Genomic DNA, 23,541 nt, shown 5'->3' with positions numbered 1-23,541 from the left:
TCTCAAAATGGAACCCAGAATCTTCTATGTATTGTACCAGTCACATGCACGCATAAGCCCAACACATGCATACAATATACAGGCACTAGACAGCACTGCACCATCCCTGTCCTGTATTATTCACAGGCACACATACACTCAGCACATGTATAACACACATGCACTGTGCAGCACTCTACACCAAATTGATGTAAGCCAAGGGTGAGCTAAGAACACATCAGTGTAACTTTACATGTGGAAGCCTGCATGCCTTATCCCAGTGACACAGGTAAAAAGAATCTGTTCACTTCTACTAATCACTACACAGTATGCTGCCACCACCACACTTATGCCGCCTACCTCCTGGCAAACGCAGTAGCCTTTTACCATTGTGATGGTAGCACTTTGGGTGCCCCTTCTGGTCCAAAAAAGGCCACAATCCATGTGACAGGCCTATGTCATGGCACACACACATGATCTGTGTTTGCCCACGACAACAAAAATCAGCATCAGGGATCCAGACATCATAACAACTGGGGCACTCAGATTAGGGGTGCACATCCATCACCATGGCTGGGACTTTTCTATCTCAGCAGTATTTCTTCTTTACTGGGGCAAAAGAGGTATGCTCATTTGGGCAAGTATATTTATTGGGGCCACGGAATAATGGTGGGAGAGGACACAAAGTAGAGTAATGTTTGTGCACTAAGATGGGTTGCTTCCCTCACCCACCCATCCAGGTTTCAATCCCTTCAATCCCCTTGTACCCATACTAAATTTCTGATTCCCAGATATTCACTTGCGGATAGAATAAAGTTAGTAATTTTGAGAGGCGTGGCTGTGCATGGCGAAAGGTAGAGGTTAGATGTGTGCATCAGATACAGAATAAGATATGTGCTTTATTTTTTGACTGCCAATGACTGCAAGGACCAGCCAGCATTGGGGCAGAGTCAGAACCTCCCACATACCTGATGCAGCAGTATAGAGTACATTTAAGTAGCCAACTGCGCAGGATGTGCACTTTGTTTTCATGTTTTTAAGGAATACAGGGACAAGGCTGCATTAGGAAGGAGGAGGTGTGATTTCCTCCACACACCTGATACAGCCCTATGAAATTCATTTGAATAGGGCTATGCACAGGCTAAGACCAGGCCAAGACCAGATCTGCATATGCCTATCAGAGTCCAGAAAAGGTTGGGGTGACCCATCTCTTTTGGGTCCTGCTTATTTAATCTTTTTGCCTCTCAGAATGAGCACAGTTGTTAGATGCAGATCATCTGTCACCTCCTCCTCTGGTAAGGAGCACCCTGTTTTAACTTCAATTGTTAACTTTTTGACCAGCCATATGGGGGTTATAAACAGATACGCTGTGACTGGTAAAGAGAGATTAGGCACTCCTCGGAGTGTTTTGTCAGGAGTTTCCATAACTATGCCTGTAAACTTCGCTCTTGTATAGCGCACTACTCACCCGTTAGGGTCTCAAGGTGCTGTACGCATACCGCCGTGGAACCCCTCCTTGCTTTTTCCCTGTGAGGTGCCCACTCCTGGACAGCCCCAGGGTGAAGGCAGGCATCCAAGCGCTGTGAGGGCCGTTGTGGAGATTAAGCAAGCTTTTGCCCAGAGTTATAGAGTGGGACCCATTAATTAGATTAGGCACTAACGTGAGAATTATCTGGTCTAAAGGAATTGAGCCCAAGTGCCGCTGAGATGGGAAATTAACCCTGGCCCCGGGCCAGATCTCTGCTCCAGGGTCTGCCGCTCTAACCATTGTGCCACACTTCTCCACTGCCTGTAATTACTTCTGTTTTCCCCAAATCAGTGGTAAGTGGACCATTGATGGTTGAGATTGCTTTGGCAATTACTAATCCTTGTTTGTTTGGGGAACCTCTGACAATCAACATTCTTGTGGCATCAACCAAATAACTTCTCAGCTCAGCCCCAGCAAAGAAACAAAAAGATGCCTGTGTTCTACACTCAAGAAAGCCAAAGCATTTTCCTAATCCATTGGCACCCCCATACTTACCACTGATTGTGCTCCAGAAAATACCTGGATGGCTGAGAATGATATATGAGAAGAGCTAATCTTTAACCCTTTCGCCGGTAGGCTTTTTCTCCCCCAGTTCTGAGCCCTTTTTTGGATCTTTAGTATAGTTTGCACTAAGGGGTCCTTAATGTTTTGTCCGCATAAGCCATCCATGCCATATTTGCATCCTATTTTTAAGACATCTGCGGTATTCTCAGGATACCAAGGGTTTGTGGATTCCCCTGGAGGGGACAGAGAAATAGCAAAATTAAGCAAAAGTTTGAGTTTTTTAAATTAAAAAAATAGGGAAAACGTGCTCCAGATAAAAGTGTCTGTTTTTTCTCTCCTAAAAATGGCATCCACAAATGGTTTGCTGTACTAAAGTCACCATCTAAAAACCTAATTTTGTACCACAGATGTGGCATTTTTCTAAGGGTGTAGCCTATTTTTGCTATTTTTGTGCTCTCAACCGACTTCCAGTTTGTGGTGGAAACCAGTGTGAAACCCAGTGGTGATTCAGAAAAGCTATAGATTTCTGTAAAGTAGATGAAATTCTGAATTCAGCAAGGGAACATATGTGTAGTACCTTTACATTTTTCTCAAGGAAAATAACTGTTGAAATGAAGAAATATTCAAAATGAGGAGTAAAAAATGGGCATTTGTGACAACATTTTCATCTGTAACTTTTTGTCACAACGGCAGATTGACAAAAGCTATATGCATTACATCTGCTAGACCATTTACGGGGGTATATGGGATTTGCAGGTTCTTCAAGAAACCAAGCTACCCAGAACAAATAACTGAGCTGCACCACACAAAGGCTTTTCATTGAGTATAGGGTATAGACCAATTCTTATAGCAAAATAGGCAGATTGAAGAATGGATATTAAGGAAACTTATGTATTTCTGAAACGAGCACAAGATACAGATTTTAGGAGTACTAGCATATTATTTAGAGGGTATTTTTCAAAATGTCATTTTTCTTATACACTGGCTTACATTTGGCATTTGAAAGGCACAATGTAGTGAAATCCAATTGATAATAACAAATGTTCTACTATTCTATGCTCCCACAAGCCTCCTGAAACAAATGGTACCTCACTTCTGTGGGTAGGCCTAGTTCCTGTAACAGCAAGTGGCCCAAAATACAACATGTATGCAGCTCATTTTTCCAACAAAACCTGACCCTCTTTTTGAGATGTGAGGAGCTCTAGATTTTGGATCCTAGCTAAACCGGCACCTATGCAAACCTAGCCAACCTGTAAATTTCTTAAAACTAGACACCTAGGGGGAAGCCGGGGCGGGTCTTCTTGAGTGGCTATCACCACATTTTCTGTTTTACCCAGAATCCCTTGCAAACCTAAAACTTTTACTAAAAAAACAAATGTTCCTATTTTTTCTGTGATGGAGAGTTCTGGAATCTGAGGGGAGCCACAAGCTTCCTTCCACCCAGCATTCCCCTAAATCTCTTGGAAGAAATGGTACCTCACTTGTGTGGGTAGACCTAGTGCCTGCAACAGAAAAAGGCCCAAAATGCAAGATAGATGCAGCACATTTTTCCAATGAAAACGAGCCCTCTTTTTCTGATGTGGGTCGCTCTAGATTTCGAACCCTAACTCAGGTGGCACATAGGGAAACCTAGCCAACCTGTACAATTTTGGAAACTAGACACCTAGGGAAATCCTGGATGCCTTTAGTTTTTGTTTACCGGCAAAGCACTGCAAACCTCCAATTTTGCCTGAAATCACACATTTTCCTTACATTTCTGTGAGAGAAACTTCCGGAATAGCAGGAATCTGCAAAATTCCTACCAGCCAGGATTACCCCACCTGTACCAATAAAAACGCTACCCATTAGTGTGGCTGGGCCTAGTGCTGTTACAGGAACGGATCAAACCATGGACCATAAGAGACCATGCATGGAGACTCCAATAGACCACAGTTGTGCCCGTTATTGTTGGTTACACAACTCAGGGAGGCCAAGAGAGCAGCCATCACAATTCACATCAGCTCAGCATCCAACCGGACAACAGAACTTTTCAAAATAATCAAAGAATACTCCAACCCAGCAGCCACAGAGAACACCTATACCTCTCCTAAGAACTCTGCAACACCCTCTCAGACTACTTCCACAGCAAGATTGCCACCATCTATAACAACTTCAGCCCCCAAGCCACAATATCCTACCTCAGTGCACACAAACAGCACTATCTCCACGTGGCCACCGCTCACCACTTATTCCACCTCAGCCATCATGTCATCCATTCACTCCAGGCCACCAACGACCCATGCCCCCACCACTTGTTTTACCTCAGAACCATCCTCATCAGCACAGAATCCCGCAGCATCCTCAACACCTTCATCACCTCTACAGTTTTTCTGAACAAATGGAAACATGCAGAAATTAAAACCCTCCTGAAAAAACCCTCTGCCAACCCCAACAAACTCAACGTTACCGACTCATCTCACTACTCCCTACCTGGCCAAATTACTAGAGAAGGCCATCGGTCAGCAGCTATCTACAAGAAAGCCCCCTACTAGACACCTCCTAATCAGGTTTTCCTTCCTACCACAGCACCGAGACCGCACTCATCACCACCACTGACGACATCAGAGCACTCCTCGACCACACAGACACTGCTACCCTGATCCTCCTCGACCTAATAGCCGCGTTTTACACCAACTCCCACCACATCCTCATCAACAGACTCCACAGCATCGTAATACAAAACAACGCCCTCAAATAGATCACATTCTTCCAGATATGATGTATTCAGAGCATCCGACTACCCCCTTTCACCTCCTCACCCAAGAGCATCATTTGCAGCATACCCCAAGGTTCATCCCTTAGACCCACTTTGTTGAACACCTACATGACCCCCCCAGCCAACATTGTTAGATCTCACAGACTCAACATCATCTCCTACACAGACCATACTCAACTGATTCTCTTGCTTACTGAAGACCCTCCACCACTAAAACCAACTTCCGCAATGCCATGACCACCGTAGCCGGCTGGATGAAAAATAACTGCCTAAAGCTCAACTCTGACACAACAGAAGTCCTGATCTTCAGAAAAAAGACCTCCATTTGGGAACATAGCTGGTGGCCAGCTGAACTCAGACAAACTCCTACGCCTACAGACCATGCTCGCAACCTTGGAATCATCCTCTACAGTGAGCTGACCATGAAGCAGCAGATCAGTGCAGTCACCTCCTCCTGCTTCCATACCCTCTGCATGCTCCGCAGAATCTTCATATGTATCACAGCCAACACCAGGAAAGCCATCACCAGGCCCTTGTCACCACCTGCGTCAACTATGGTAACGTCGACTATGGCCACGCTCTCTATGCTGACCTGTCCTCCCAGCTTCTAAAGAGACTCCAGACTATACAGAACACTGCCACAAGTCTCATGTTGGACCTTCACAGGCACACCCACATCACCTCCCTCCTCAAAAACTTCCACTGGCTTCCCGTAAAGAAGAGATGTGATTTTAAGGTCCTCATCCATGCCTACAAACCCCTACATGTTCAAGGACCAGACTACATCAACCACGGTCTACACTTCCACCAACCCACCAGACACCTGCGCTCTTCCTCTTTGGCCCTCAGCTCTCCCGAATCCTGCACATCTACTGCGGTGGCTGCTTTTTTTCCTACATCGCCACCAAGGACTGGAACGACTTACCCCTCCCCCTCCAAACTGCTCTGTCACTGGCAGAATTCAGGAAGAGTCTCAAGACCTGGCTTTTCAACAGAGACATTGCACCCCAGTGCCCAGATACCCCCAGAGGTGACAGCGACATGCTCTACAAATGACTGATTGATTGATTGATTGATTACCGCAGCTGCTCCGGGGGGGCAGAAAGACTGTGCCCATTTGTGGGAGGCTGGCGGCATTGTCATGCCCATTCTGGGCAGCCCCCATCCCTATATTTTTTTTTTTTAAAGCCCTTGTCGCTAGTGGGCCAGATAGTGAGCTATAGCCCCCATTAGCCCCCCCCCGGGGGTGGGGGCAGAAAGGTTTTAATCCCATTTATTTGAGGGGGGTGCAGAAAGACTGATTTTGGCCAAACTAATGTTGGGTATTAAAAACCCTTGCATAAGGGGCTGCTACCCCCTACTGGGTGTCTAGTGGTGGATGCCTGCTTGAAGATCACACTCCTTTGGAGCTCCAGAAGAAGGAATACACTAGGGAGGGGTACCATTGGAAAGGGAAGATTCTCCCCTTCCTAAAGATACCTCTCCCGTCTGCATCGGTGCTGAGATAGCCCCACAAGCACTGATGCAAAGAAAGTGAAATGAGATGATCGGCTCATTTCACTTTTGTTTTCAAAGAAATTACATTAGCGAGCCAGGGGCGTTGATTGTCATACAAAGAAACAAACCAAGAAACAGCTCTCCCCCAGCAACTGCAGCTGTTTCTTTGAGCAGGAAATCCCCTGCCTTCCCCAGAGGGATTTCCAATGCCATGTGCGTGGACGGCTCCAATCCGTCCAACACACGCAACCAGTTAATAAGCTTGATAGTTGTTTGACTACATTGACATGACTTGTTAAGAGTATGTTTGACATATGTTTGAGTATGTTTGAATCTGTTATGGCACAGTGAGTGAAAATATGTTTTCTCTATATAAAATTACTGAGGTAGTGACTACATGAACATCAGTTCACGCTTAGGGCTTGTCAAATTATGTTTTATGGTTAGTCATTGGCTTGGAAGGCATCTGGGTGCATCTTATCATTTTCATGTAGAAATTATTATGGTTAGAAGGGTTCCCTGAATAGGTACTGGACACAAGCAGGATGAGCGCAATTGCACAGTGATCAATTTCAGAGAAGCAGGAAATATATTATATAGGCTGATCTGTTTCCCTTTTATGCTGCAGCAGGCTCGGGCCCTTAAATTGGGTTACTTCTACAAGCCAGCAGCCTGCAATAGACCACTGGCTACACAACTACATAGGATCATTTGAATGCTGCTTGTTACTCTTTCAATGTTTACGCTTCCAGTAAATATACTTCTTGAACAAATTACACTGATTGATTTACTTGATAGGAGAGCACAGGATTGCAGTTCATTACATGAGCTTTCAATAGCATCATCCTTTGATTTAGTGTGCTTATCCCATTCTATGTTTACCAAAACTCAACCACATAACCAAATATATGACTAATATTGTGGCCCTTTTTCTTAAAGACTCAATTAACCTTGGAATGTGTTTCTTGAAATGTGGGTGGTTTAAGTACTAACCTGGATAAGTCACTGAGTCTTGCTTACTAAGCAATACAATTTAATCTGTCTTCAAGAAACATGGGCTCTTTGGATATATCCAATGGTAAATGGTCATATTGTCTATGCTATTCTAGTCATTCTATCAAGGTCAGATTGAGTCAAGGGTGGTTTGCTTTAGTTGGTTTGGGCTTTATTTTTGGGGAAAGTAAATTGGATTTGCTTTGACTCCCACATATGCAGTTGCTCTGTGTAGAGTGTAATGGACGACATCATATTTTGGTAGTTAACGTTTATAATAACTCTGACCATCAGAATATTGATACAATAAAATATGTTGCCCTTGATAAATGTTTAGATGCAAAAAAACCATAAAAAACAAATAATGGTTTGGCCGGGGGAAGTTAATGCTCGTCTTTACCCTTCAACCTCTGAGGATGTTTGAGAAGTATCAAGTCTAAATGGAGAGGATCAATCCCATTTACTCCATGATGCATATGGTAAAGCTTTAAATCATGTTCTTGTTAAACATAATGGGGGTCATTACGACCCCGGCAGTCGGTGCAATAGTGGAGGTATTACTGCCAACAGGCTGGCGGTACCTATCTCCACTAATATGACATTGGCGGTTTGGCCAAAGCCAAACCGCCAAGTCAACACACCGACCACCATGGCTCTAACGCTTGCTGGGCTGGAGACTTCACTCTCCAGCCCTTCGGCCATCACTAGGCCGCCCATGACATTTTGACCCCGCCCACCGCCATGTTTTCTGTGGTTTCTGTACCGCCATGGAAACCACAGCGGTAGGCACTGATAGGGGCCTCCCCCGGCCCCTCCCCAGAGTCCTCCCCCACCCTCCCGAACCCCCCCACATATACACACACACATGCACATACATACACACCCTAACACACACGCATACACATATTCACCCACGCATGCATACATTCAGACACACTCACTGCAAAACTCACAAACATACATCCAGGCACACATGCAAGCGCACAACACAACGTGCACACACACACACAAATGCACACAACACCCCCCTCTCCTTTTGGAGAACCCGACTTACCTGCTTGCAGGCGGTCCTCTGGCAGGAGACGGGACACAGCGCTGCTCCCAGCAGCAGCGGCCGCCAGCAAAACACCGCCAGGCTGTTTCATGGAACATGATACGGTAGGCAGCGTTTTGATGGCGTGGGGCTACCTTACCGATGTCCGCTGCCATGATCGTCTCCAGAATTCCGCAAGCCTTCTTGCGGAATTCCAGCTACGGTCATAATGACATGGACGGTCAGTAGCCGTCGCCGTGGCGGTAGGCAGCATTTGCCGCCAATCTCATAATGAGGGGCAATGTTTTTTTGCTTTTAGTGCCTGAGCCCCCCCTCTGTTTCTTCCTTGGCATCAAACTTTACTGGAAGAGGACTATTGATGTTATCATCTTTTCTGAAGATATTAGTGCATCTGCATCTATTTTTACTGTCTCCATTGGTGTCAGTGATCATAATGTCCTTTCTGTATCTTTCTTGAGTCCACTGAAAATAAAGGCATTGCTTAATTAGAATTCTGTTAATCCATCTCATTAGCTATGCGATTTATTGATCTCAAACAAGGCAGAAATATTTGATTGTGTAGATCAATATTAATCAAACTATGGGTTGGGAGCAGATTTTTGACAGGTTGTGAAAGTCCAAGAAATAAAGAGAGATGCCTTAAAACTCTGGGACTGATGTAAAAAGGTAAACTTACACTTTTGTGTACATTTACAATTGTTTGCTATTCATACAGGGATTTCCAAGTTGTATCTTTATGGTTGCAGAGTCTCTGCACATAAACATACATATCTTTTTATGTGTGGAGACTTTACACTCGTAAATATACAACTCATAAAATACCGTTGTTAATAGCAAACAGGCCCACTGTATTTACATTTTCAAATTTGCTGCACTTCAAAGACAGAGGTCAAATGTAAGGCTATATCTTCCGACAAATTGCTGCTTATATTTTAACACATTAGGGCACTCATTATGAGTATGGCGATCTGTGGAACGTCGCAGTGAAGGTGGCTGTCAGACCAGCGGTGAAGACCGCCATAATACGAGTCAGGGGAAGGCAACTGCAGAACACAGCCAGATTTCCATCCGAACCGCCAGTGTGGATGGACCAGTGCAGCCGGCGGCACACATCTCCAGGCCGGCGGTCAGGCATTTCCCATGTCCGTACTACGAGGCTGCGCACTGCCAGGATTTCTGGGGCAGTATCACCTCCATGAAAAGCATGGCGGAAAAGAACAGCATAAAAGGGAACACTCACCTTCAGGAACACAGGCACATCCGAAGGTGCCATTGCATGTGAATTGCAAGTCTTCCCAATGCTCATGCTGGCCATTGACTTCCAGGACCAGCGACGCCGACCAAGACACTAACCGTAAGTACACCAGCCTAGCACACACTGGAGAGAAGGACATTAGTACCCACACACAACACACACACATGGCATGAAAAGCCACGCCCACAGACATACAAACACCCATACCAACACACACACACACATACACACATGTCAAATTGCATAACTACGACACAGATATGTGGAAGGAAAGCCAGCACAAGGTTGTCTCTATTGACACCAATGGTGTAGTGGTGCAGATATAATAAATAACTGAAACAAATATAAACTATGTACAATGATGCCCAAGGGCCAATCAAAAATTGTCCATTGTGCCCCAATAACACAACTTGACTCATGACTGCAAAATGCTGGCATCCACAGGGCAGGGGTGAGGGAGGGTTTGGGCTTAGAGGGGGGTCCTTTGGGCTGGGCTTGGAGGGGGGTCCTTTGTGCTGGGTTTGAAGGGGGCTCCTTAGGCTTGCCCCTGGATGGTGGTGGTTTAGTCAGGAGGGGGGTGGTTTGGAAGTGGAGGGAGTGGGCTTGGCCTTGGCTGTGGGAGGGGTAACTGTGGACTTGGTAGGGATGGAAGTCTTTGGCGGGAAGGGGCATGGTGCTGACCAGTGGAGGCCAGGGAGGTGGAAGGCAGAGGTCTGGGAAGGGTAGCAGAGCGCACTGGGTGAACAGGGACTGGGCCGGGGGGGGGCAGGGAAAACTCTGTCAGGAAACGTTTCTTAGGGGCAGAAGGTAGATCGTGGAAAGGACGTTTAGGAGAGGAGGGAGAGGGTATGGTTGAGCGGTGTGTAAGTGGAGGTGTTTGTGGTGTGTAAGTGGAGGTGTTTGTGGGTGTGTGCCATGTGTGTGCTGGGTGGGTGTTGTGTGGGTGAGTTTGGGCGTTTAGGTGTACTGGGAGGAGGGGTGGAGGAGATGCAGGGAGATGGCAGGGGGATGTGTGAGTGAATGTTGGGGTGGTGTCTGCAGGTAGGGTGGATGAGCTCCATATGGGGGTGTTGATTGGTGTGGTGTGTGTGCGTGTGGTGTATGAGGTGCACGTATAGGGGTCTGATATTGTGGTGACAGTGAGGGAACATTTAGCAGGATCTGGGACTGATGAGGTGTTGACTGGAGGTGTGAGTGTTGTTGTGACTGTGAGGGGGAGGTGGTGGGGGAGTCGGTGAAGGGAGTGGATGTTGGCATGTCTGCATGTTAATGTGGTTTGTGTACATGGCGGTGGTGGCATTTGTGGTGTGTGTGTCTGCCCTTGCGTACCGTGTCTGTTGATGTGGATGCATGTGGGTCAGTAAGTGTACCTTGGATGGGTGAGGGGAGAGGGATGTAGGTTTGGGAACAGGTAGCTGGAGGGGGGCCGGAAGAAGATGGGACACTGGCTGCCGTCAAGGAGGAGGCCTGAAACAATTTCTGCAGGCCAGAGAGGGCACCATTAATGCCTTCCAAGAACTCATTGTTCGCTGCATCTGGGATGACCTCAGGAGGTCAATAGCCACCTCATGAAAGGCAGCAGGGCTGATTGGGGCAGGGTCAGAGGTGCCTGTGGCGAAGGAGATGCCCACTCTCCTGGGTGAGCGGGCACAGGCAACTGGGTGGCGATCTACAGGGATGGTGGTGCTGGTAAGGGAGGTGGTGGACAAGGACGGTGCTGGGATGGTCCCAGATGGGTCCGCCACTGCCAGGGAACGTCCATTGGAGGAGGAATCCAAAGATGGTATTGTCGATCCTGTCTCCCTCGTGGCACTCCCTTGCCCTCCATCCCACTGGTCCCCTTGGCTCCGCTGGTATTTTCCTTCTGGGTCCCATGGGCTTCAGCATCCCCACTCACCAGTGCCCCTTCTCATTCGCCTGATGATGCCGATGCACACAAAGACAGAGGAGGAGAGGGAGGGTGGGTGTTTGGAAGAGAGAGAGACAGAGTGCAATCAGTCAATGCCAGCACAACAGTCATACAGAGTAACTACATCATCTTCTGATGCCATGCCATGACACTCCCTGCCCTAACCTACACATGCTACAACAATGGAACACCAAGGGGGAAAGCACAGCAATGCACATGTATACCGCTGATGCTGATACAGATGCAATTGTGTACGTGATGAGAGGCATACCCGCCACATCTGCCTTGGTCCTGCCCTCTTCACATGCTCATAGAGACACACTATTCCTGGACTACAGAACCAACAGAATCCTGCATGGCTAGTTGGCATGCCAACTAGGCCATTGTCCAATTGCACAGTGACATCCTGGCTCACCCTACCTCACTACACATACAGTACCTGGCAGCAGAATGAGGACTCAACAGTCACCTTTGGCATAGTCGTTTGATCAACTGATTACAATGGCCTGTCACCACATTTGCTATGATCTTGTTGACATGTACTACCTAGCACATCTTGGTAGTAGGTGGCAACACAGATACCGCATTAGAGCTAACTGCACCTCCATTCACAGAATGCATGGCCACACATCCATGATGCAAATCCTGCCTGGCTGGTCAATACTCATAGTGAACATAAATCCACCTAGTATGCACGCTATAGGTTCCTAATAGTGCACACCCAAAGCCACTATGGCAACACATATCGTGAGTGAGAGTGTGTACTCATCCCCTCGCAGCTGCTGTGCTGCCCTCAAGTGCCCATCCACCTCAGGGTAGGCCACCACCAAAATTCAGCCCATCAGGGGGGTCAGGGTCCGATGGGCACCCCTCCCATGTTGGGAGGACATCCCCAGCTGGGCCTCTGCCGTCTTCTGGGCCCAGTGTCTCAGGTCTTCTCACCTCTTTCTGCAGTGGGTGCTCTGCTGGGCATGGACCCCCAGGGACCACACTTGTTTGGCAATGGCACGCCATATCCCTTTCTTCTGATGGGTGCTGACCTGCAAGGGTGACACAGACAGAAGGCCAAATTAATGTACAGTGGCATCACAGGGACAGCAGTGGACAGCACACATCTCATGACCACACTCACATGTCATCAGTCCACGTAGGCTCAGACTCCTCATCCATGTCTATTATCCAGTCATTATCCAGTCACAGAGACTTGTCCCAAGGCCCTCATCCCCATATGCACCACTCAAAGAAAGGACAGTCACTTTGGCCTCACCTGCTGCTCTGGAGCCCGATACAACTGTCCATACAGGGTTAGGACCCCTCCATGAGCTTCTCCAATTCCTCTTGGGTGAAGGCTGGGGCCCTATCTCCTGCAGGACGTGGCAACTTGGCTACCAGATTCAGAATACAGCAGTAAATGCAATGGAGGTCATCTGTGCACGACTGTCAGGAGTGAAGTGAGCATGAGCACATGAAATGGTGGTCACGGCCACTGCATACATCACCGTCAATACATGCAGCGATCACCGTTGGCTCCTGTCTCCCATAGGCAACCATGTTAACCAATGAGGAGTTGCACGGAGGTTTAGACAGCCCACCGCCATGACGTGTTACGCCGGCGGGATGAGCCCACTTCCATCTGTCCATTGCATGCAGTACAGGCGGCGGCCATTTTACATGTGCAATGTGTTTTGAAGGTGCATTTAAGGTGTGTCTTGGGTGAAATTTGGTGACCTGTGCACAGCTGAAATACACCCACACAGTCAATGCTGCACATCATAGTTTCTACTCCCTCCCATTTGCAGGTACGGTAGAAGGTTGAGGATGAGGAATGCTCAGGTGTACAGGCCCCTAGTCGATCTTGCCACCCTGGAAGAGCAACACGTCATACAAACCTATCATTCAAACCGTCAGACCATCATGGAGCTGGTGACCCAGTTGGAGCCGGAACTATTGCCTGCCATTCGTCATCCTAATGCTATCCCTTGCACTGTACAGGTGTTGTCAGTCCTCCACTACCTTGCCTAAGGGACCTTTTAGATGACAGTAGGTTTGGCAGCAAGGATGTTACAGCCCATGTTCAGCAACGTCCTGAAGGATGTCCTATGTGCCCTGCTGCGACATATGTGCAGCTACATCAGTTTCCCACATCGTGTTGATTTGCCCACTATGAAAGCTGCCTGCTATGATCTGGCACATGTCCCTCATATGATAGGGGTCATAGATGGCACCCACATTGCCCTGGTGCCACCCAGGAGGAGTGAACAAGTGTAGAGGAACTGTAAAAACTTCTATTCTACCAATGTGCAAGTGGTGTGTCTCACTGACCAATATATCACACAGGTGATGGACAGGTTCCCTGGGTCTGTGCATGACTCCTACATTCTGTGGAACAGCACCATCCCACACATGATGGCTCCAATACAGAGAGACCGGGATTGCCTAATTGGTATGTATCCTTTGATATCTGTGCCCCTCTGCTCTCAGCACTCTTCACAACCTACGCTACACCCTCCTGGTCCTGACATGGCTCTCACCTCTGTGCACACAGATGACTCTGGCTATCCCAACCTTCTCTGGCTACTGATACCCATGAGACATCCGACTACAGCTGCTGAAAACAGGTACAATGAGGCCTGCAGTAGTACAAGATGGGTGGTTGAGCTGACCATTGGTCTACTGAAGGCCAGATTCTGGTGTCTGCACATCTGCAGAAGTGCCCCACTCTACACACCACAGAAAGTGTGCCAGATCATTGTTGTTTGCTGCATGCTATACAATCCTTCCATGAGACTTCACTTCCCATTGCTGGATGCAGAGGAGGTGGCAGCTGTACCAGTGGCTGATGAAGGAGACATGGTGTAGGAGGCTGGCCTGGCTTATAGTGGGTACCTGATGGTACTTACACCTTGTGCCAGGTCCAGTTATCCCTTATTAATGGATTAGTAATGTTCTAGCAACTTAGGCTGATAGAGGTAGCTATAGCAGAGCAGCTTAGGCTGAACTAGGAGACATGCAAAGCTCCTACTATACCACTTATATCATATAGCACTATATCATCAGAAACACAGGCCCATATTTATACTTTTTAATGCAGAACTGCGCCGATTCAGTTGTGCGTCAAAAACTTTACCACTGGCTAACACCATTCCTACGTGCCATGCGGGCGCCTTATTTAAGGAATGATGTTAGCCGGCGCTGCAGACTGGTTTGAGTAAAGAAAATGACTCAAACCAGGCAGCGCCGGCGTAGGGGAAAATGGGGGTTGTGCGTCAAAAAATGGTGCAAGTCAGGTCTGAGGCAAAAATCATGCCTCAAACCGGACTTGCACCATTTTTTGACGCACAACCCCCATTGAAATGACTCCTGTCTTAGCAAAGACAGGAGTCATGCCCCCTTGCCCAATGGCCATGCCCGGGGGACTTCTGTCCCTTGGGCATGGCCATTGGGCACAGTGGCATGTGGGGGGCCCAAGTTAGGCCCCCCCTATGCCACTTTAAAAAAAATTAAAAAATACTTACCTCAACTTACCTGTACTGACCTGGGATGGGTCCCCCCATCCATGGGTGTCCTCCAGGGGTGGGCGAGGGTGGCAGAGGGTGTCCCTGGGGGCAGGGAAGGGCACCTCTTGACTCCTTCCGAGCCCACAGGTTCCTTAATGCCTGCCCTGACCCAGGTGTTCAAAAACGGCGCACATCAGGCTGTGTGCAGTTTTTTAAGGCCCACTCACTCCTGTGTGTCAAAATGACTCTGGAGTATAAATAAGGCGCCCAGGCCTTAAAGTCACTTTTTGGATGGGAACGCCTACCTTGCATATCATTAACGCAGCAGTTTCCCACCTCAAAAAAATGACGCACACGGTGGAATTTTGACATCTGCGGGGTCGGGCGTCAGAGTTTAAATATGGGGCAAGGTTTGGCCGAATGTGCGTCAAAATGTTTGATGCACATTCAGCACAAACAGAGTATAAATATGCCCCACAATACTCAGAGTTACTAAAAATAAAGGTACTTTATTTTAGTGATAATATGTCAAAAGTATCTCAGAGGATATACTCCCTTAGGAGGTAAGCAAAATACACAAAATATACACACAAACCAAAATCAGGTAAGTAAACAGTTAGAAAATTAGTGTAAACACTGTAGAACACAATAGAATGCAATAGGAGACAATAGGCCTAGGTTCAACACAAACCATATACTCCAAAAGAGGAATGCAAACCACAAATGGACCCCAGGCCTAGTGTAGTGTGTAGAGGGTCGCTGGGAGTGTAAGAAAACACTAAGGTTGTCCAAGATACCCCAACCCAAGGCCCTGAAAAGTAGGAGTAAAGTTACCACACTACCCCAGAAAGACAGTAAAGTCGAGAAAGGGGATTGTGCAAAGACAGCAACTGACTGCAAAGCACTGAAGACGGATTCCTGGACCTGAGGACCTGTTAAGGAAGGGGACCAAGTCCAAGAGTCACGCAAGAGTCCAGGGGGGGGAGGAGCCCACTAAACCCCAGATGAAGGTGCACAAGGGCTGCCTCCAGGTGGAAGAAGCTGAAGATTCTACAACAACGGTAGGTGCCAGGAACTTCTCCTTTGGAAAGAAGATGTCCCACGGCATGCTGGAGGATGCAGAGTTGTTTCCATGAAGAAAGACCGCAAACAAGCCTTGCTAGCTGCAAGACTCGTGGTTAAAGATTATGGGTGCTGCCAGGGCCCAGGAAGGACCAGGAGATTGCCCCTTGGAGGAGGAGACAAAGGGCGCGCTCAGCAATAGAGAGTGCCCACGCAGAAGTAGGCAGCACCTGCAGAAGCACTTGAACAGGCATTCAAGAAATCTGAGCATGGCAGTCATCTCAACACAAGAAAAGAGGGTCCCACGAAGCAGAAGATCAACTCAGCGAGTTGAGCAATGCAGGACGGAGTGCTGGGGACCTGGGCTGTGCACGAAGGAAGTCTTGCAAAAGTGCACAGAAGCTCTAGCAGCTGCAGATCACGCTGTGCACAGGATTACTGTCTGGCATGGGGAGGCAGGGACTTACCTCTGCCAAATTTGGACAGAAGGACCACTGGACTGTCGGGGTCATGTGGATCCAGCTCCTGTGTTCCAGGGACCATGCTCTTCAAGATGAGAGGGGACCCAGAGGACCAGTGATGCAGATGTTTGGTGCCTGCGTTAGCAGGAGGGAGACTCCATCGACCCGCAGGAGATTTCTTCTTGGCTTCCAGTGCAGGGTGAAGGCAGACAGCCCTCAGAACATGCACCACCAGGAAACAGTTGAGAAAGCCAGCAGGATTAGGCGCTACAATGTTACTGGTAGTCATCTTGCTACTTTGTTGCAGTTTTGCAGGGGTCCTGGAGCAGTCAGCGGTCAATCCTTGGCAGAAGTTGAAGAGAGAAGTGCAGAGGAACCCTGGTGAGCTCTTGCATTCGTTACTCGAAGACAAACCCACAGGAGAGACCCTAAATAGCCCTCAGAGGAGCATTGGCTACCTAACCAGGTAAAAGCCTATCAGGAGGGTCTCTGACGTCACCTGCTGGCACTGGCCACTCAGAGGTCTCCATTGTGCCCTCACACCACCTCTGCATTCAAGATGGCAGAGGTCTGGGACACAATGGAGGAGCTCTGGGCATCACCCCTGGGGTGGTGATGGACAGGGGAGTGGTCCCTCCCCTTTCCTTTGTCTAGTTTCGTGCCAGAGCAGGGGCTAGGGGCTCCCTGAACCGGTGTAGACTGGCTTATTGTTGGAAAATGGGTTATTGGTAAGGGCAGGTAAGTACCTACCCTTAGCAATAGGCCACTAACCTCCACTTAGGTCCAGTTAGGTCTCTGTAACTTAAACCCAGCTCAACCCTTCGTAGCTTGGCAACAAGCGACAAGGCTTAACTTAGGAGACAGAGTGTAAAGCATTCCAATATCACAAAAGACTAATTAAATAAAACACAGGAAACAGTTTAAAAATCCAAAACCAATTCATAAAAATATACAATATATGTTTATCTTTAAAATGACACAAAAACGAATAAAATCAGATAAGGGGAACCGGAGATATGAATTTTTAAATAATTATTGTTTTTTTAGCGCCTAGAAACAAAAAGCGCTAATCAGGTCATCTGGTTGCACCTCGACCGGGGCAAAGTCAAAGTTTCAGGCCGACCACGATGGAGCCCGGCTCGGCTACAGGCCGCGGGAGGCCTAGGTCAAAAGTTTACCTTCGCACTTAGTCGTTTTTCGGAAGATTTTTTTCAGCGGAACAAACCTGCCAGTCCAATCCGACCTCCTGGAACTCTTCTCCGGATACGCATCGCGTAGTAGTAGTTTTTTTGAGGTGAAAATCCTTCGACCGGGGTAAACCTGGATCTTGATCCGACGTCCTTGGAGCCCTCCTCGGATACGCTGGCTGGGAGGTCCCGGTCAACTTTCTACGTTCGGACTTAGGGGGTCATTCCAACTTTGGCGGTCGGTGTTAAAGCGACGGCTAAACCGCCAACAGTCTGGCGGTAAAAAAAATGGAATTCCGACCCTGGCGGAAACCGCCAACAGAGACTGCCACTTCAACACACCGCCCGCCACGGCGGGACAAACAAACAGCGTGGCGGTCACCGCCAACAGACAGGCGAGAGTCAATGTACCGCCCACCCCATCACAACCTACCAATCCGCCACCTTTTCCGGGGCGGTAGTGTCAAAGCCCAGCTCACCTGAGTTCTTGTTCAGTTCTGATGGAGGTTGAAGACAATCCGACCCCACCCTGAAACTGCTTGTTCCAGCACACTAGTTTTTAAAACAGTGCACTAAGAACAGAAGCTCAAGGGAAGGGGGGAAGTGGATAAAATAAAAAAAAGAGAGACAACACCGTTCTTGCGTTTCCACTGTTGAAGTGCTGCACAAATCTGCGGCCCTTTCTGACTTCTGTAGAAACTGGTGCCTAATGAAACATAAACAAAGAACAGATAAGTGCAACCTATTCCTAAATGGGTTCCTGACTATCCCTTTATTTATTGGAAATTCTCTTCTAAAAGTACCTCTTGGATCCTGGTCTCTAGTTTCCAGGTTTGGAATGTGTTACTGCTCTGGGATGTGTTTTCTATTACTGTTAAGCTTCTAAAAAATTAAACAAACACCGTTATCAGAATTACCAATATCAAACATTCATCATAATATAACTAAAGCCTAAATTCCCAATAGCAGACTCACTTTTCGCATATTTCCAGAATCTTTTATAAAACAAATACTGTACTTTTACATCAAAATACAGCATGTAATTTGTGCAAGTCCTTGATTTACTGTTTTCCTTGCTGTCAATGGTTTCCACTGTTCGATTCCCAAAAGTTCCATGAAAAAAAACAATGTCCGCTTCACAAAGTCCTGCAAAATAATCCTGCAACAAAGAGCCTTAATCACAATGCTCGTGGAAGGCACTTCGCCTCAAACTGTCTATACACGAATCCAGAAATTGCCGTCAAAGCTCCCTCAGGTAATAAAAAGTTTTGCACTTACTTGTTGCTGGCAAGAGATACTGATCAGTCTAACCTTGTCTTCTTTCTCTTTTGCAGGTTACTCGTAGGAGAGAGGCTGAGGCAAGGAGGAACCGGAAACCGGAAGAAGGAAGAGCCAGCAGCTGCGCCAATTGAAGTCAAAGAAAGTCTGTAAAGAGCAGGAGTGCCAGCGCCGAGGGATCTGTTCTCAGGTAAGCGGGAGGTAGACGAGCACAAGCACTGGGTGAGGCTCGGGGGATGCCTTTTATAGACAGGGCTGGGTGTGGTTCGAAGAGCTGGGTGTGGTTTGAAGGGCTGGGTGTGGTCCTCACATGCTGCACATGTTCTTGGAAGGTGTGCAGAGCTGGGTGTGGTTTGAAGAGCTGGGTGTGGTCCTCACATGCTGCACATGTTCTTGAAAGGTGTGCAGAGTTTCAGTTATTATGCAAATGAGTTGGATTAACACATGGCCTAGGGAGGAGTGTTTTAAAGAAGCCTTGGTAAAAGCAAGGCCCAATGTGTAAACAAAACAGCACATTAAACAACATACACAGAAGCCTAGGGGGGGGGGAGGTGAGATAACAAGAAAGGCTTTGAATAGTAAGTTTAAAAGGGAGATATTACAGAACCCACTAGTGCAGTGAGAGGGGACATGCTCTTTGCTGTGTACAAACCCTAACAGTTGCCCCCCTCAAAGGCCCTCCTACAGGACGGGGTTTTCCTGGATTTTTTAAATAAAACCGTCTAATCAGCTGTGGGGCATGTACATATGATGCTGGTTCCCATGAATTCTCAGATTCATCATATCCTTTCCATTCTACTAAATAAAACAGACGTCCACTAATTCTTTTTGAGTCTTTTATGCTTTTCACTTCATATTCCAGATTTCCTTTAATTGGTATGGGTGGAGGTGGTGGTTCAGGTCGGGTTTTTGAGTTGTACGGCTTAAGCAAGGACACATGGAATGTAGTATGTACTGGATATTCTTTTGGTAAATCTAATTTTACTGTTACCGGGTTTACTATGGCAGTTATACTAAAGGGTCCAATGAAACGTGGTTGCAGCTTTCGGGATCCCTCTATGTTTAGGTTTTTTGTGGAGAGCCATACCTTGTCACCAATTTTATACATTGGGGCCTCAGACCTGTGTTTGTCTGCTTGTCTTTTCATGCTTTCCTTGTACTTTAATAAATGTTTCCTGGCTTTGTCTTGTATGTCACCTAACTTCGTTAGTCTATCCGTTACTGTAGGCAACAGGGAATCTTCTAACAAAATGGGTATAGCTCTTGGATGATACCCCTGCAAGAAATAGAATGGTGAGCAAAGTAGAGCTGAATGCTCAGTATTATTATAAACAAACTCTGCTACAGGAAGAGCTTCCAACCATTCACTAGAATAATCAGCCAATAAACAACGTAGCGTTTGAAGTAAGGTTTGGTTCAGTCGTTCAGTCTGTCCATCTGTCTCTGGGTGGAAAGCAGTGGATAAGGCCACATCTATTTTCAGTTTTTCACATAATTTTTCCAAAATCTGGAGTTGAACTGGCTCCCTCGGTCTGACACCACTTTGCTTGGCAAACCATGTAAACGCACAATTTCCCTTATAAAAATATCAGCAAATTCTGCTGCCGTGGGTAATTTCCGTAATGGTACAAAATGTGCCATTTTAGATAAAAAATCCACTATAACCAACACTGTTGTGAAGGATTTTACAGGTGGTAAACCTACAATAAAGTCTACGCTCACAGTGTGCCAAGGTTGTTTGGGTGTTGGCATTGGTATTAACAAGCCGTCAGGAGCCTTATGAGAAGATTTATGTCTTGCACAAATTGGACAGGTAGTGACAAATTGCTTAATGTCCTTTCTTATAGTGTCCCACCAAAAGTGTTTTTGCACATTTTCCAGGGTTTTTACCCAACCAGGATGACCTGCCAACGGTGAGGCGTGATGCCAAATTATCACCTGTGTTTGTAATTCAGAGGTGGGCACTAACAGCATGTTGTCGTGATACAATAAACCTTGTTGTATTGTGTTATGGGAATCCTTTAACCAATCCTGAGGTGCTATTTGCATGTGTGCATTATATAGATCTGTGATTAAATCCTTCTGTTGTACTGGTGCCAACAACTTTTGGGGAGGAATAATGGGTTCTCCTATTTTATCTTGTTTCATGTCTGAGGTATGTCCGTATCTAGATAACACATCAGATTGAATTTGTTGTGCACCTGGTCTATAGGTTATAACAAAGTCAAATGTGCTAAAAAAATTTAACCAGCGCATCTGACGTGGTGTTAGTGCTTTAAGTGATCCAAAAAACTGTAGGTTCTTATGGTCAGAAAAGATTGTAACTGGGTACTTGGCTCCCATTAAATGGTGCCTCCATTCTGAAAAGGCTACTTTGATAGCTAGTAGTTCCCTTTCAGCCACAGTGTAATTTTGTTCAGCTGGTAATAACTTTTTGGAATAGAAGGCTATAGGATGTAACTGGCCATCTACTGCATCTCGTTGAGAGAGAACTCCTCCTAAAGCTACTTGTGAAGCATCCGCTTCAATAAAAAAGGGCAAGTCAGGATCAGGATGTTTCAGAATTGGGGCTGAAGTGAACTTTTGTTTTAGGAGTTGAAAGGCGTGTGCCGCCTCATCAGTCCAAATAAATCGTTGCCCTTTACGCAACAAGGTAGTTATTGGGGTTGCAATGTCTGCAAAATGTGCAATAAACCTCCTATAAAAATTGGCGAAACCCAGAAATTTCTGAATATCTTTTACAGAGGATGGTTCTGGCCAATCAGCAATAGCACTGATTTTCTTTACATCCATAGTTATTCCTTGAGGTGACAGGCAGTATCCTAAAAAGTCCACCTTGTTGACATTAAAAGTACACTTTTCTAACTTAGCAAAAAGATGATTTTCTTTTAACTTTGATAATACTGCACAAACATGTTGGGTATGTTCTTCTGAGTTCTTAGAGTAAATGAGGATGTCGTCTATGTATACTATGACACAAACGTCCAGGAATCCGTGTAGGACCTCATTTATAAAGAACTGAAAGGCCGCAGGGGCATTACATAACCCAAAGGGCATTACTGTGTACTCAAATAAACCAAACTTTGTCTTGAAAGCTGTCTTCCACTCATCCCCCTCTTTTACTCGGACCAGGTGGTAAGCTCCCCGCAGATCTAGTTTAGTGTATACAGTAGAATGTCTTAATTGATCCAACAACACAGGTATTAGAGGAAGAGGATATTTATTCTTTATTGTAGCCTTATTTAGTCCTCTATAATCGATACACGCGCGCAGGGATTTATCCGGCTTCGGGATAAAAAAGAGTGGAGATGACACTGGAGATGTGGAATGACGGATGAACCCAGACTGTAGTAGGTCATCTAGGTAGGTTCTTAAGTATTTGGTTGCTTCGTCAGTCAAAGCATATACTCTGTTATTAGGTAAAGGGGCCCCTGGGAAAAGATCTATACGTCAGTCATAAGACCGATGTGGGGGCAGCACACTAGCCTTTACTGGATCAAAGACGTCTTTAAAGTCAGAATATTCAGGAGGGAGACTTGGTTCATCTTGTGTAACGCTAGCACAGTGTAATACTGTGCTCTGTTCTGTACCTGCTTCTTGATAGCAATTGGTTCTACAGAAAGAGGAATCCAAAGTAACAGTTCTATTCACCCAATCAATTTTTGGGTTATGAGTTGTTAACCAGGGTACCCCGAGAATCAAACCAAAATTAGGAGTATCTATCAGATCAAAGCTAATAACCTCTGTGTGCCCGTTCTGACAGACCATAACAAGTGGACTTGTTTGTTTTGTGATTAATCCAGAGGTCAATTCTGACCCATCCACTGCACATACTGCTTCTGGACAAGGCTTTAGGCACATAGGAAGTCCTAAGATTTCAGCTAACTTATTATCCACAAAATTTCCTGTCGCGCCTGAGTCCAGTAGGACAGGGAGAGAATGCCTCACTTGGGTAGTAACAATTAAAACGACCTGAATTATGAAATGTCTAGGTATGTGCGGTACCCTGAAGGCTGCAGCATTAGAGGTTTGATTAAGATGTTTTCTCGAACAAGTAACCTCTCCCCTTGTCGAGCTTAATCGTTTCCCGATTCAGTTGAGGAGGTGGAGGAAACAGCACCCTTTCGTGGAGTTTTAGGCTTTACTGGACATTCTCTGGCAAAGTGACCTGCCCTGCCACAATATAAACATAATTGAAATGTTCTCCTTCTTTCTTTTTCCTCTGATGTGAGTGGACCTCTGAGTGTCCCTATTTGCATAGCCTCTGGTTCAGGGAGTTTATTATCTGTGTCTTTCTTCTCGTGTCTAATAAAAGTTAACCGTGATTCCAGTTTGTATTTATCTCTCTTTCTTTCTCCTAGTCTATGTTCTAATTTCACAACTAAATCTACAAAGTCTGAATAGTCTTTTGGCAAATCAACGATATGAGCCAGCGCGTCTTTTAACTCGTCTCTCAAACCTTTATAAAAAAGGGAGACACGCTTTTCTTCTGGCCACTGTGTCTCGGTGAGTAAACGATTAAAACTAGTGAGATAGGTCAATAAATCCTTGTTACCTTGTTTAAGATTTAAAAGCTCATTAT

This window comes from Pleurodeles waltl, chromosome 5 (genome assembly GCF_031143425.1).
Source record: "Pleurodeles waltl isolate 20211129_DDA chromosome 5, aPleWal1.hap1.20221129, whole genome shotgun sequence".
NCBI lineage: Eukaryota > Metazoa > Chordata > Amphibia > Caudata > Salamandridae > Pleurodeles > Pleurodeles waltl.
The sequence above is the reverse complement of the archived record's forward strand: the minus strand, read 5'-3'. Positions refer to the sequence as shown.